Genomic DNA, 16,298 nt, shown 5'->3' on the forward strand with positions numbered 1-16,298 from the left:
CCTGACAATCTGAGTTCTTCAGTTGAATTGTATTCTACATATTAAAAACAGGGTCAAAATGGGAAAATAATTTGTTCTCACCAATCAGCGAAGTTAATCGATTATTCTAAGGTTCTTCAGTTGAATTAATTGGTTGTGAGTATTGCCACTCTTACCAGTGTATCATGATTCTCAGCAGCAGCAGACCAATGGTTGTGTCTACAATAGTGACCAGTTGACCAGTCTTTAGCTCTGAGCAGTGGGACTCAGATCACACAGAAGATCTGTCAGTGTGTGATTCCACACCAGCCCTGGGATTCAGCATCTCCCACACATCTCTCGCAGACAGTCTTATAAATATACAGTTAAACAGAGTGTGATAACAGTTATACAGTTAATTAAATCATCAAACTGGCAGAGGAGCGCTGGGCCACTGGACACGAGTTCCCATCGTTCCCCTGCAGGTTGCCGTAGTGTAGCGGTTATCACGTTCGCTGTGTGACTCTGTTGGTGAAGCTCTAATGTGCATAGTCCTGTAGGAGGAGCTTCTCCCAGACAGCACTGTCAGTCTCACATTGCCCATCTTCTCCCTGAGACACTGACACAAGGAGGGTCGGGACCTCGGTTTTCCACCTCCCCCCGAAGGACGGCGCCTGTTTGTGCAGCAGAGTGTCGCCATCAGGATGCTGGGGCATAAGAAAGCCACACAGACCGCAGGGTGAGCGCTCCCTACTGGTCCCAGTCACACCTCTTGCAGGAGCAGCAGCAACCTGAGCTTTTCCAGGGGGGAATCTCCCATCCGGGTGCCGGCTAGGCTCACACCTGCTGGGTTGCCGTGGGTGAGCCCAGTCGAGAGTCGCAGGGTGAGATCTAGTCAGCGGGGAGAAACGATACAAGCGAAGGATTACTCGGCTCCCAGCACTTGAAAAAGACCGACAAATGACTCGTTCCCGCCGGAGCTGAATGTACCTGCATGTATCGTGTCGTCTTCTTCCCCTGCCCTGCTGTGTTTGCTGTATTGTCTTTGAAGCCGGCCCCCGAGACGAGACGGGCTGTTCCTGTGCCCCAATTAACACTTTACAGGTGCCATTCCCCGGCATTGTGGCCATTGTCGGTGGTCACACGCGATAAGATAAGGTGGAGGAGAGCGGGGCATGCCCAGCACCAGACATTCAAGGAGGGGGCTGTGCGAGGTGAGGTGAGGTGCGACACGCCGGAGCCCCGACGCTGCTAATGCGGAGCACTTGTTGAACTGGCATTGAAAGGACGTGTGTGGACGGAGCGAGCCTTCCCTGCGGCGGAGCGTGGAAACTTTCTCACCGCGCTGCAGGAGTTGTGTGCGCTGCCGAGAGAACAGCACAGAAGGCAGCAGGCTCTGGAGAGCGGGTAAGAGACGGAGCCTTGTGGGCAGGCGAGCAGGCCCGTTTTTTGGAAATTGCTGAAAAGGCTCCGGTGTTTGTTCGGTGTGTGGTAATTTACATCTCTAAAGATCAAACCTGGACTGTGAACACTGACTCTATCATGAAGAAGGCTCAGCAGCGCCTTTATTTCTTGAGGTGCCTCAAGCGATGGGGGATGCCAATACATGTGTTGGTGAACTTCTACCGCTGCACCATCGAGAGCGTCCTCACCAACGGGATCACCGTGTGGTATGGCAACACCTCTTCGCGAGAAAGAAAGGCACTGCAGAGAATGGTCAATATGGCCCAGAAGATCATCGGCTGGGGTCTCACCGAGATTAAACAGCTCTATGAGGACCGCTGCCGTGGTAGAATTATGGCCATCACAGAGGACAGTCACCACCCCGGGCATGAGCTCTTCACCCCACTGCCCTCAGGCTAGAGATATAAGAGCATATGGACACTTACCACTAGATTCTTCAATAGCTTCTATCCACAAGCAGTGAGACTGGCAAACACATTTAGCCATCTCCCTCGGACCACACCTACACCATCACCATCTACCTCTTTATAATTTCTTATCTATTGCACATCTCCAGTCATTGTTTACACGTCTGTATTGTTTACATTCAAACTGTCTACATGTTTACTTGCACATTGTCTATTGTTTGTTTGTACATTGTCTTGATGCACTGTTTGCACTTTGTCTTGTTTTTTACACTTGTTTTACAATCGAGAGACTTTCTATAAGTAAGAATTCCATTGTACCAGTACCGGTTACATATGGCAATAAAGTTCAAGTTCAAGTTCAATGGGGTACCGAAGACTTGAAAAAGCTCTCGCATTAGATTCTGTTTTTGTTGTTTCCCAGATTTGTTTTTAATGTTATTTTTGTTTTGAAGTTGTTCCGTTAAGTATTTTTTAATTGTATTTTTTGTAGTCGTTAGACTACTACAGTGATTTACCGAGGTTCCCGGAAGGCTTCTCGCATTGTGGTTGTTGTGTTTTCGGGTTACAAGTATTTGTTTTTCTATTGAGAGGACCCCACACATTACTGTGGGACTAGTTAACTTAAGTTCTTACATTGTACCTGAAATTACCACATAAACTACTACTCTGTTTTTCTTTTTTTTAATAAAGGCACAAATGATGTTTTTTTTTTCTTGTGGCTGATTGGCAATGTCCATACAACGGGTCATTGCTACGAACCTGGCTGCTGAAATTTGTCAGCAGCTCTGTACTAAACCTGTTCTCAATTGCAACAAACCTAAAATAACATCTGCTGACCATTAGATCTTACTGATGTAGGAGACTAACTTAAACCACCTCTTCACAGGGTTTAAGTAGCTCAGTAGTGGAACAGTCGATCGCTTTTGAACTGTTCTGTAGTGGAAATAATATGGTCACAAAGTAACGAACATACAGTATTCACCACTCGCTTGAAATATTTAGCTAAAATTGTTTTCTAGACACCACAACTATTCACAATGAATTTGATCAATACATGTCTTTATTAATAAAAGTGTTATTTATTAATAATTAAGATTAATGTAAACCTTTATTAGTAGCTGTATTACCGGTTAATCTGATGAGAATTCAGAACACGAGTCTCTTGCTCAGTAAACACGCTTTATTGTTTACTGAGCTTTCGAAGAACGTCTAAGTGAAAGACAAATTCACTATTTTCACTTTTTGTTTAAAGAACACTTTTATCACATGTTCTGCACTCCCGATGGTGTTTAGCGGTGCTCTTTTCTACACGCCTGATTTGAGGATCCCCAGCTAAAATATTTTTTACTTAACAGGCTGGATTTGAGCATCTTTACAGAAAGCTGATTTAGAAGCCTCACATATGCAAATGGTGACACTTTATTTTCGCTCCACATAAGAAACTCATAAATCTTTGAATGCTTTCCTCTTCACCTGCAGCACTAGCATTTGTCTACAGTTTGTGGCATCTTTTCAACACAATATATTTCACCATGGACTGAAAGATCAAATGGTTTTGGCAAAAGATAAGGAGATCTCCTGGCCTGTAAGGGATCAAACCCACAACCGTGGAGTTATTAGAAGGACATTCGATCCAACTGATCTTCCTGACCACATACACGTGAGGCTCTCTGTGCAGCATAAAATTTAATTTAGAGAATTATTTTTCCCTCTGAATTTAAACCCTCACAGTTATGTGTACTGGTTTCTGGAAATGGTGGATATGATGAAGAAGAGATCAGCCTCTGTGATGCAATATCAAGTGACACTGACCTTCTGTTATACCGTTCCCTGCTGCATTTTAACCTACTGGGGAAATGCTGGTATCCATGCATGTAAGGTTTCCTCCTTGTCAAATTATTTTCAAGCACATTTTTTGTTGTTGAAAATAAACCTTGTGGATTTCTATGTTGTGTCCCTCTTTTGTTATTATCATCCAAATTGATACATTGTGCTCTGGCGATTCTTCAGATCATACCATTTTGTACAATACTGTATCAGTACTGTAGAACTCATATCATTAAAGAAAATAAGGCTTTTTTTGTATATTTTATTATAATTGTATTTATATGTGGAAATATGTTATTTTAATATCGACATGTAAATTTGAAAAATTATTTCCCCCCCTAAAAGCAGGCAGCCTAACATTTTCAGCTGACAAAAATTATATGAATTTTTAAAGATCCAGACTGAAAGTTTATAAAATATTGTTATACACTATATGCTGCTGTTTTGGAAGTATACTTATTTTACAGGTGCAACTGTGGTTAACATTGCTGCCACGCAGTGCTGGCGCCCTGTGTTTATTTCCTGACCTGTTGTTCTATCTGTGTGGAGTCTGTATGTTCTCCCCATGTTTGTTTGGAGTTTCCGCCAGGTGCTTCAGTTTCCTCCCACAGTCCAAAAACATTATGATATCATTTTAGGAAGTGAATTTCATGATCATAAGTTTTCTAATGTCATTTTGTCACACCTGTCAAAGTGTGAATTGTTTGAACTTTCATCTTTCCTGTCATTTGAACCCAGACACCTTTGTAACAATCTGTAGTTAATATTTCTGCAGTTTTAAGTGAGGTAGCTATGCTGTATATTTCAACGAGCCATCCCTTCTTGCAGGACGAGGACCCTTAATTTCTCTTGATTTGTAGGGAAATGTAAATAACAGTCAGGATGTCTCATGTTGTGTCTGGATTTGTCCACAGTGGCTTTTCTCCTTTGTGTGGTCCAATGTATACATATTGATAACAAACATTTAAGTTTCCCTTTCCGCTGGGGTTGATATTTTCATTGTGAGTTGCCAAGAGCTCCTTCATTTTTAATTGATAGTTTTAATATCATAAATTAGACATTATAAGCACATAAAATGGTTCTAAAAAGTTTCTTGCAAAAAACCTATTAAAATTAATAAAAAATTGTTCCCATCAAAAGTGTTACATTCAGAATTTACATCAAGGAATGGTTTAATTTCTTATTTCTGAAACATCAAATTGTAGAAAGAAGAAAGAAATGGGATGTTCAAGCCTAACTTTTGTAAAACACAAGCTGCAGGTACAGACATTGAGGAGAGTGTGGAGTGAAGTGGACTCAGGTCACAGTGTCAGTGTGGAAACAGTGGAGTGAAGTGGACTCAGGTCACAGTGTCAGTGTGGATCCCATCCCTGAACAACCTCACCCACACTGAGTCCCCTGTCTGTAGTCCCCTTTACCTGAAGTGGGGTCTCCCTCAATGTCCCCTGGATCTCTGTATCCACAGGGCGTCTCATCAGAGAGGACTCTCCCTGTGAACAGACGAGCAGGTCAGTAATGGCTCTGACACAGATTGGCCTGTCAGATACCTCTTCTCTTCCAGTCAGTATTTATTTGCTGGTGTGAAATTAGGTTGAAACTAATGACAAAGGTTAGTCCAGGTTGGTACAGGGTGTACTCCTGCATCTTATTTATAATAACTCACCTGACAGCATCTGGACTCTGGGGCACACTCTTTTTCCAAAACTCTCCACCTCTCCATCTTCTCCTTCAATTGTTGCTTCTCCAAAACTCTCCTCCTTTCCTCCTCCTTCTTCAGCTTTGCTTTACCTCCTTTTCACAAACTCTCCTCTTCTCCTTCTCCTCTTTTGCTTGTTTCTTCTCCTGCTTCTCCAACAGTTTCCTCCTCTCCTTCTTCTCCTTTGCTTGTTGCCTCTCCTCCTCTTCCCAAAATCTCCTTCTCTCCTTTTCCTCCTTTGCTCGTTTCTTATTCTCCTCCTTCAGCTGCTTCCTCCTCTTCTCCTCCTGAGCTCACCTCCATTCCTCCTTCTCCTTCTGCCTCCTCTCCTCCTCCTGCTGCAGGCGTTTCTCCAGCCCCCGAGCGTAGGCCTTCCACCTCTTCTGCTCCTTCTTCTCCCATCTCACCTCCTGCTTCTGCTGCTCCCTCCTGTTCTCCTCCGCCTTCTGGGCACGTCTCCGCTCCTCCTTGTTCATGGTCCTCCTAATTGCATCTGCTGCCTTGGTGCGTCTTCCTCCTCTGCTCCTCCTCCTTCTCCCGTTTCCTCTTCTCCTTCTCCAGCATCTTCCTCCTGTCCTCTCCCTCCTTCTCCCATCTTCTCTCCTTCCTCCTCTTCTCCTCCACCTTCATCCTGTCCTCCTCCAGCTTCCTCTTCTCCTTCTCCTCCTGCACCTCCTTTCTCCGATCCATCAACCACCCTTCCAGCTTCCGCCTCCTCTCCTTATCCCGCTCCTGGGTGTTCAGGGACCGGTGCCTCCCAACCCGGACATTCCTGACTTTCTCCACTGGTGCCACTGTCCTTTTGCCCCCTTGCGGCTCCTTCCATCTCTTCAGCTCTGTAGTGTTGCTCTTATCCTCATCGACCCCGGAACAGCACAGCATCTTGGTGAAGGAATGGGAGGAGCTGACCTGCTTTGAGAGAGAGGAGTTGATATAGACACACTGACTGGACACTCCAGTACATTAACACTGCACTGAGAGAGAGGGGTTAATACAGACACACTGACTGGACACTACAGTAAAGGTTCACTCCTCATCTCTCCTAGAATCACAGGAGCTACAGGGTCCTCTAGGTGTCTCAGCACCTGTGTTCTGCCTTTCAGCAACTCTGGAGGCCTGTCTTCAGGACTTGGACCTTCCTGACTCTCCTGATTCCTCTGCCTCTTCTTCCTCTTTTTCTTAGTCTTCTTCACCCAAGCCTTCTCATGGGAGGTGATGGGAGAGAGGTGAGGGATGGGTCTGGGGACAGGCAGCTGGCTGGACAGTGAGGCAGTGACCTGGGGCAGGTCAGTGTCAGGATTAGAAGAGGTGGACATGTTGTCCTCTTCATCTTTTTCAGGGCTGACTTGGAAAGCACGCCTCTTTGCACTTGGACACTGAAGACAGACACAGGTCTTTGCTGTTGGGGTCAGTTCTTCTTATTCTTAATATACCCTCAGTAAATGCATTGTGACTGTAATAAGAGTCTGCACAGTTGACTCTACACAAGGACAGAGGGGGCAGCATGGAGCAGTCGGCAGGGAGTTTAATGATCTCAGTGGCGTCACAAGTGAGTGTAGAGGGAGGGACCAGGGGCACCGAGGTCCAGGAAAGGAAGGGGTGGACAGCTGGTTCTCTTTGAAAGCCTTGTCCACCTGGATAATGGGCTGTGGAGGCTGAAGACACACAGGAGACCTTGGTAATGGAGACACCCTTCACTTCTAATTCTGTACGCACTATAAGGTCCACATGTACTGAGTTTCACCAGGTGAGTCTGCACAGTTTGTCCAATAAGATCCTGGACAAGTGTGTCTGTACAGTTTTTTTAAGTGTTTGTACAGGGGTGAGTCTATACAGTGTGTTTAATAAGAGTCTAAACAGGTCTGTTTATATAGTGAGTCCTAATAAAAGCCTGTACAGTCTATACAGTCTATACAGTGTGTCCTACAAGAGTCTGTACAGGTGAGTCTGTACAGTGTGTCCAATTAGAGTCCATACAGGTGAGTCTATACAGTATGTCCAATAAGAGTCTGTACAGGTAACTCCACACAAGGATTCAGGTTCTGTTCACTTCTCACCTGTCCCGGAAGCTCAGGAGCTCTGACACTCCTTAGAGGAGGGAACTTAATGGGGGCAGCATGGCGCAGTCAACAGGGGTTTCTCTGAGCTCAGCGGGGTCACAGGTGATCGAAGAGGGAGGGCCCAGGGGCGCCAAGATCCAGGAGAGGGAGGGATGGACAGCTTGTTTTCTTCAACAGCCTCGCCCACCTGGATCGTGCGTCTCCTGGGCTGTGGAGACTGAAGACACACAGAAGACCTTCCTGTTCCTGCCGAGTCCCACAACAGGTCAAACTGTCCTAAGACTACTACAAAGAGAAAAAATAAACCTGCTATTCACAGACCTCAGCTACAGGGACTCCCAGGTAATTCTGCAGGATGAGGTCAACGTCAATGTTGGCTGCAGCCTGGTGGAAGCACTTGTTCACCTCGGAGAACTCACACCTGACCTTCGTGTTTTCAAAGTAGGACTTCAGTGTCTCCACCACCTCTTCGTAGTTGTCCTGCTTCATGATTCCTGTGCCCTGGAAGGGAAAATCCTAGGAAAATGGGGAGAGAGAATCAGGCAAGATGTCCTGACCATGTCTGCAGTCGTCAAACCAAACCTCCATTACATGAGCTTGTGTTGTCTGTTGTCTTCACTGTTTTAATTTTGGGATTTAGTAAAATTTCTTATCATATCCTCTGTGAAACTTCACTAACTCAGTACCAACTCCTGTACCAGAGAGAGAGAACAAAGACAGTGAATCATCATCATCATACCTCCACAGCGCCAGACAGGAGATGCAACCTAGGGGTGGAACTGTGATATCTCTAAAGCCAAAAGAGAGGGGGAGGGGGGGTCACCCCACTGTTAATAGAGCCAATAGAGAGATGGGGTGTCACCCCGCTGGTGCCATCGATGACCAAGAGTCTCACCACCCACTCTATGATGCCCCCTAGTGGTGATCTGTAAGCAATGTGTTTTTCAGCCACCCACTTGAAATAACAGCAGGCTGGTGTCCCAGCCCAGCTCCTGTCTCTCTCCCCTTGGATCTGGGAGATTTCCAGGTTGAGTGGGGTGACGCAGATATCTTGGAAAGCTGAGGAGTCAGGAGAGTCACCCCAGCCCCTGTACCGCCCCAATACCACAGTGTAAGCTGGACAAGGGGAGGGGTTTCAGTGACTCACTAATCCCACATATGCTGCCTCCAATCCAAACTTGGCCAGGACCTCATCGTACAACTCCAGGCAGTCCAGCTGGATGGAAGACATCGCATTCTGAGCCCTGGGCCACACCCGGCTCTCCTCAACCTAGAGCAGCCCCTCCAGTTCGACCCACTGGCCCTCCTCGAGCCACCACAGGGCAGCAGGGGCCTTACCTACACTCTTACCTACAGTTACACTATAACTAACACTTACACAAATACTGCCAATATTACAACAGTAACACTGCAATTAAGGCTTACAGTATCATTATTACTAACAATAACACAAACTTAGTAGTACACTAATAATACCAATAATAACAGTAATACTATCAAAAGAACTAACATGACAATGAGTATTAATATTCTGACACTAACACTATGATTATCACTAATATTAACATGAATACTAACATTAAAACTAAAATTAAAAGTAGCTCTATCATCAATAATTCTCACATTAATACTAGTATTCAGTAGTGCTATCATCATTAATACTCACATAGACACACAGACACTACACATACTCATGGACACACACCCACACACATCAAACACCCACACACCCTCAGACACCACATACGCTAATAGTGATAAAAACACAGCACTCACAGATTTCTGTTCGTTGGTCTGGACTCTAGAAAGTTATAAAGTGCTCTAGAAATTTGCAAGCGACTCTGGACCTCAACACCGGTTGATGGGTCACTTCTGTCAGACACAGCATTGGAGCCCAAGCCCACCTACACACACATTCACACACACTGACAGATATACACCCACACATTCACACACATTATGACATACTGACAGACACACAACCACACACTCACACACATTCACACAAACATTACACACACTCACAGACACACATTCACAGACACACACATAGACACAGCACACACTCACAGGCACCACGCACATTTATACACACAATCAGACACTCACACACATACAGTACTCAGTACATACTGAAAATCTACCTCTACCATACATGTCAAAAGCTCACTCCCCATAATTTCTATCCCTTTATTTCATTCTTTTGATGCATGTTTTTGCACATAACCTGTTACCTTTTTGTTGTTTTTCACACTGCCTGTTGTTGTTTGCACATCGGCTGTTGTCTCTGTCTCTGTGTTTTTTTCTTTGTACTACTTATGTCCGAGAGCTAGCTAAATAGCATTTCGTTATACCATATACCTGTATATGAGTATAATGACAATAAACTTGAATTTGAACTTGAACTTGACATAGTCTTATTATTATTTTATCGTTTACTCGTTTACAAAAACATGGTCTTCTCGTTCCAAAGTCAGATTTTTAGTGCTTTCGAACGTTACTTCCAACCTGGACTGACAGCTCACCCGATCTGTTTGTGATCAGACCATGGCGTGGGGGGCTGTACCAGGCAAGCAAAAACAAGGCAGGATATGCAAGAATACTAATCACTCGCGACAGTTATTTTCTCTTACTATTGAGACTCCTACATTGCGAGTTTTTTGAAGACTTTGAAACTAAAGGAAAGCGATTCACTTTTCTGTTGAGGATGTAGCTCAGTGGTAGAGCGCATGCTTTGCATGTGTGAGGTCCTGGGTTTGATCCTTGGCATCTCCAGGTGCTTTATATTACAGTACTCACATTGCAATCTTCTGTTAAGTGAGAACTCTTTGCTCGTGTTCTACGTTTCCTAGTTAAAATCACTGTTTCATCCACTGTGGAAGTGAGGTCAGCACAGGAATACAGAGACAAGGTGGACTGGATGTCCTGTGGATGCAAACAGAGCATAATAATTTAAATGAAAAAGAAAGAAAAGCCCAGCAGTGACTGTCCCCTCTGTACTGAGCCTGGTGGACAGCAGCTCTTCCAGTTGAGTCCATCAGACCCTGAGTCTGTCCCTGTGCAGCTCCAGTCCACACAGATGTTCCAGCCCCTCCAGCTGTGGCCCCAGTGTCTCTCTGAGTGGAGCTGACTGTGAGACTGAGACTCTCTAACAGCACAGTGGAGCTGAACTGATACTTATACACTAATACACCCCCAGTCTGAACAGAGTGAGGACAAATCTCAGCTCCTCCTCCTTATTCTTATAGGTAGTAGTAGCAGTAGTAGTAGGAGGAGCAGTAAAATATTAGTAGTAGGTATTTATAGTAATAGTAGGTAGCAGTAGTATCAGTGGCAGGAGTAGTTGTAGTAATAGCTGTAGTAGTATTAGTAGTTATGCTGTATTTAAACTTTCCTGTTCAATATAGCAGAGCTCCTGTGTTACAGCCTCACCATAATAACTGCAGCAGCAGGAGCATAAGTGCAAGAGTCAGTTTGAAAAAGCAATGATATGATGATTTCTTATAAAAATCAGTCCTTGTTATTACAGCCTAAAAGCGGTGATATAAGACAGAGCTTCACTAGAGCTGCATTCCACACCAGCCCTGGAATTCAGCATCTCCCACACGTCTTATAAATATACAGTTAAACAGAGTCTGATAACAGTTATACAGTTAATTAAATCATCAAACTGGCTGAGGAACTGAGAGCTAGGGTGGAAATAAAACCAATAGCTGCTCTTCAACCTCCAGGATCAGGAGTCTGATCCTCCTGGCTTCTATTCTGTGGAGATACAGATGCAGCCATTCAAAATGGGTGAGGTATTTCGCAGCATACCGCGACACGCCCACTGGGGTATCACGCGGTTCACTTGTGTCACGTGACTAACTATCCGGCGTCGCCTTGTAAAACCGCCAGGGGGAGCTTAACCTCTCATGTACAGCATTTGAGCCTTTAATTTTGAACTGTGTATTACAGCATGTTAATCATCAGTCATTAAAATGTTGGTATATTTTATGAAAGCAAGATTGCTCAGTTGGACAAAAGTACACAACCTACCTTTATCAGAAATATTTATGCATCAAAGCCTTTACTGAAGATATTACTAATAGTATTAATAATGGATGACTTTGGACAAGCTGTATACTCAAAGTATAATTTCTTTAGCACATTTGTACAAGCACTTGGAATCTGTCCAAGCCATACTTTGTCAGGCATTTTGTTTTACTTTAACGGGCATAAAAACTTCCTTGCTTTTAACAGGGCATTTCATAATTTCTAACTACGAAAATGATTTAAAATGCGACACCTATCATGAAAAGAAAAAAATACACACCAGTATTCTATTTCTCCCTAAACATTGTAAGCTTCGAAGTCTTTAACTAACGTGATACCGGAGTCAACAAGCATACTTTTAGAATTTGATTAAAAGGGAATATAATATGGAATCGTGTATCTCAAGAATTTAATAACGGTATGATTATATCCGTGTACTGCGGCAGGGCTGTGTACGGCTGTTTCGCCTGCCTGTTCATGCGAGCTGTCTTGTAGCCTACTGGTCTAGGTGCGTGACTATCAACTGACAGGTTGTGTGTTTGAATCTAGCTGGTGCTGGACCTTTCAGTTTTATTTATTTATTTTTAATCGCGTAACATAAACATATTACCGTATGCAAACTGTACTGTATACAATATGTATATGTATATTTAATGTCTTAACTGTGCCCGTTTAAGTATTGAATATTCATATCTAATTTTACCACTGAAGGGAAATCTTAACATAAACATACAGTATATGGCTGGTCTCGGTACTTTAAAGAAAAAAATACACACCAGTATTCCATTTCTCCCTAAACATTGTAAGCTTCGAAGTCTTTAACTAACGTGATACCGGAGTCAACAAGCATACTTTTAGAATTTGATTAAAAGGGAATATAATATGGAATCGCGTATCTCAAGAAATTAATAACGATATAATTATATTCATGTTGCAAAAGAACTGCAACGGACTTAAAAACTCCCTTGCTTTTAACAGAGCGTTCCATAATTTCTAACTACGAAAATGCCAGGTGAAAGGATTTGTAAACATATTTTGTTAAAGCAAGTCAGTTTTTTCAGCAACACATAAAATACATTTTTCCAAGAAAGTTTAGCCTTTGTCACTAATGAAACCACTAAATAAAGACATAAATATAGAAATCTTAAGATTTGTTTTATTTAATGTTGGTAGCAGGATGAACTGTCAAAGTGTATATTTTGTCGCAAAGTTGCTGCAAGATGTTAACAGTGAAAAAGGTATTTAGAAATGAGTTATTTCAAGATGAAAAAGAAAACATACACGAAACATGGTTTCATTACGACCAGAATCGGTCTTGAGATATTTTTAACTTGATTTACAGTATTTGAGAGGTATGTCTTAACACCGATACTACAGTGCTTAAGTACTGCTCACGTATATGTTTCTAGGTTTATATTATGCATTTCATACGGTCAAATTACTTTTGAGCAACTAATAAGAAGCGCGAAACGGTATGCGTTTTAGTTTCGTTTTGTGCTGGAACCCGTGGATTGATTAGAGATATCAAGTACATACAAGTCATTTCTTAAATGTTGTAGTTCGTCTTGAAAAAATGTTACGAGTACATCATCTATCAACAATTACACAGGTTCTGTTTCCATATTGCGGATTTTGGTAAAGTATTATCAAATCCAGTGGCGCTGTGTGTTAGTTTACTGAATCCCATGTCACGTGGTCTGTGATTGAAACCTGTAAAACTGGTTTAATTCGTCACAGCCAGCACTCTTCAGGTGTGAGGGTCTTCTGCTCAGAATGAAACGCTAAAATGTATGAAAAAGAAACAAAACAAAAAACATACTAACAACTGTGCCATCCTACTCCTTAGTTAATACATTTTATTATTCATAAACAGTTAACATTTTTAGCAAAATATTTTGAATTATATTTAACCCTATTTTTTCTTTAGTTTTGTATTTAACTTTTTATATGATAGTCAGACTTAATGTATATTTGAACAATGAAAATATATTTTTACAAGATTTTACATTAAGCACTTAAAATTAATATGGTTAATAATAGTAAACTGTAACATGCTGTAACAAGATCGGTTAAACTGCGAAGAACATGCTTTCAGAGAAAAGGTTTCAGGTGTGAAGAACATAGATCTCCAATGCAATTTCAACCCAACCTGTTCCCACACATCTTGCCCCCACTACCATTAGAATATACACAAACATTTTAGCGTTTCATTCTGAGCAGAAGACCCTCACACCTGAAGAGTGCTGGCTGTGACGAATTAAACCGGTTTTACAGGTTTCAATCACAGACCATGTGACATGGGATTCAGTAAACTAACATACAGCGCCACTGGATTTGATAATACCTAACCAAAATCCGCAATATGGAAACAGAACCTGTGTAATTGTTGATAGATGATGTACTCGTAACATTTTTTCAAGACGAACTACAACATTTAAAAAATGACTTGCATGTACTTGATATCTCTAATCAATCCACGGGTTCCAGCACAAAACGAAACTAAAACGCATACCGTTTCGCGCTTCTTATTAGTTGCTCAAAAGTAATTTGACCGTATGAAATGCATAATATAAACCTAGAAACATATACGTGAGCAGTACTTAAGCACTGTAGTATCGGTGTTAAGACATACCTCTCAAATACTGTAAATCAAGTTAAAAATATCTCAAGACCGATTCTGGTCGTAATGAAACCATGTTTCATGTATGTTTTCTTTTTCATCTTGAAATAACTCATTTCTAAATACCTTTTTCACTGTTAACATCTTGCAGCAACTTTGCGACAAAATATACACTCTGACAGTTCATCCTGCTACCAACATTAAATAAAACAAATCTTAAGATTTCTATATTTATGTCTTTATTTAGTGGTTTCATTAGTGACAAAGGCTAAACTTTCTTGGAAAAATGTATTTTATGTGTTGCTGAAAAAACTGACTTGCTTTAACAAAATATGTTTACAAATCCTTTCACCTGGCATTTTCGTAGTTAGAAATTATGGAACGCTCTGTTAAAAGCAAGGGAGTTTTTATGTCCGTTGCAGTTCTTTTGCAACATGAATATAATTATATCGTTATTAATTTCTTGAGATACGCGATTCCATATTATATTCCCTTTTAATCAAATTCTAAAAGTATGCTTGTTGACTCCGGTATCACGTTAGTTAAAGACTTCGAAGCTTACAATGTTTAGGGAGAAATGGAATACTGGTGTGTATTTTTTTCTTTAAAGTACCGAGACCAGCCATATACTGTATGTTTATGTTAAGATTTCCCTTCAGTGGTAAAATTAGATATGAATATTCAATACTTAAACGGGCACAGTTAAGACATTAAATATACATATACATATTGTATACAGTACAGTTTGCATACGGTAATATGTTTATGTTACGCGATTAAAAATAAATAAATAAAACTGAAAGGTCCAGCACCAGCTAGATTCAAACACACAACCTGTCAGTTGATAGTCACGCACCTAGACCAGTAGGCTACAAGACAGCTCGCATGAACAGTCAGGCGAAACAGCCCAACACAGCCCTGCCGCAGTACATGGATATAATCATACCGTTATTAAATTATTGAGATACGCGATTCCATATTATATTCCCTTTTAATCAAATTCTAAAAGTATGCTTGTTGACTCCGGTATCACGTTAGTTAAAGACTTCGAAGCTTACAATGTTTAGGGAGAAATGGAATACTGGTGTGTATTTTTTTCTTTAAAGTACCAAGACCAGCTATATACTGTATGTTTACGTTCCAAAATTAATATAGTTTATGGCCTTCACACGCGTTACAGTATGCTCCTATTCTTTTTATGCTCAGCTACTAAGATTTCCCTTCAGTGGTAAAATTCAATATCTACAACGGGCACAGTAAAGACGTTTACAGTAAGTCTTTCTACGACAGACCAACGTACCACGAGTGCCCCTGTCGGTCAACCAATCACGCACCGCGGTACCCCGTGTCATCTTACCTGCGGTACGTGTCTGTACAGCTCACTTTGAATGGCTGCATCTGTACATGTAAAACGCTTAAAAGCGCTTATTACAGTGACTTGTGCTCTTTCTTTTCTGCTCCACAGGAGTATGCTTTATAACGCATTAGTCTGTGAAGTAAACATTTTTTTTTGTTTAATGAATTTCATTCCTCGGTTCGTCATTCTCCTACTCCTGTTGTTATGAATCGCTTCTCTTAACAGCCTGGTGTGTTTTTATTTTGGAGATGTTATATATCTGTAAGAAAAGCCCCCCCTCATGCTGAGGTTGTGGTTTTGAACCTCACCTGGAGCAGTATTGTCTGTGTCTTTAGCTACTGAAAGCAACTGACGAGTTTAGGTGCTGGAGATGAGGTTTAAATTAATTTGGAAGAAACAAATAAAGGTTTATTCTGTATCACACCCAAAGAATGCTCCTCTGCTGTAATGTGTTTCCTTCTCGTTTCAGCATGGAATAAGTAGTTGCAAGAAAATCAGCCGCCTGAATAGGGACCCTGAGATGAGAAGTTCAATATTCTACTGACTGGACTATTCCCGTCTACTCAGTTTCTTTCTGAAACAGCTTTTTTCAAGAAATACTTACAATTTGTGAAAATTGAAATACAATCTTGCTTAAAAATGCAGATTATTTTTTCCCAAAAACTGTAAATGGAGTCTCTGTGGTACAATTGCTTAGTGTAGTCAGGTCGGGACTAAAATTAAAGTAAGGTGCTGGTTCAAGCACAACCAGGCTTGCCTTTCTCACTGATCCAACATGAACATCAGCTAGACAAAAAGTGGCATGTAATGTTTAATACCTTATTGATAATTGGAGGGAATACATATGCTTTGCATGTATCGAATTACAGTACGT

The 16,298-nt window shown here is 41.8% G+C and overlaps 2 long non-coding RNA genes across 2 annotated transcripts; both read right to left on the minus strand.

The window, feature by feature from the left end:
• Nucleotides 1–4,798: 4,798 nt before the first annotated feature.
• On the minus strand, nt 4,799–5,435 carry LOC148670405 (uncharacterized). Its single transcript, XR_015937076.1, has 2 exons — nt 5,320–5,435; nt 4,799–5,146 (listed from the first exon to the last, which is right to left on the minus strand). It is a non-coding gene; the product is annotated as an uncharacterized LOC148670405 (long non-coding RNA).
• A 1,138-nt stretch (nt 5,436–6,573) lies between these two features.
• On the minus strand, nt 6,574–8,269 carry LOC148670406 (uncharacterized). The gene is made up of 4 exons (XR_015937048.1): nt 8,152–8,269; nt 7,734–7,928; nt 7,410–7,629; nt 6,574–6,728 (listed from the first exon to the last, which is right to left on the minus strand). It is a non-coding gene; the product is annotated as an uncharacterized LOC148670406 (long non-coding RNA).
• Nucleotides 8,270–16,298: the final 8,029 nt, after the last annotated feature.

The sequence above is a fragment of the Lepisosteus platostomus genome, chromosome 5 (assembly GCF_059453375.1).
Source record: "Lepisosteus platostomus isolate fLepPlt1 chromosome 5, fLepPlt1.hap1, whole genome shotgun sequence".
NCBI classification, from domain to species: domain Eukaryota; kingdom Metazoa; phylum Chordata; class Actinopteri; order Semionotiformes; family Lepisosteidae; genus Lepisosteus; species Lepisosteus platostomus.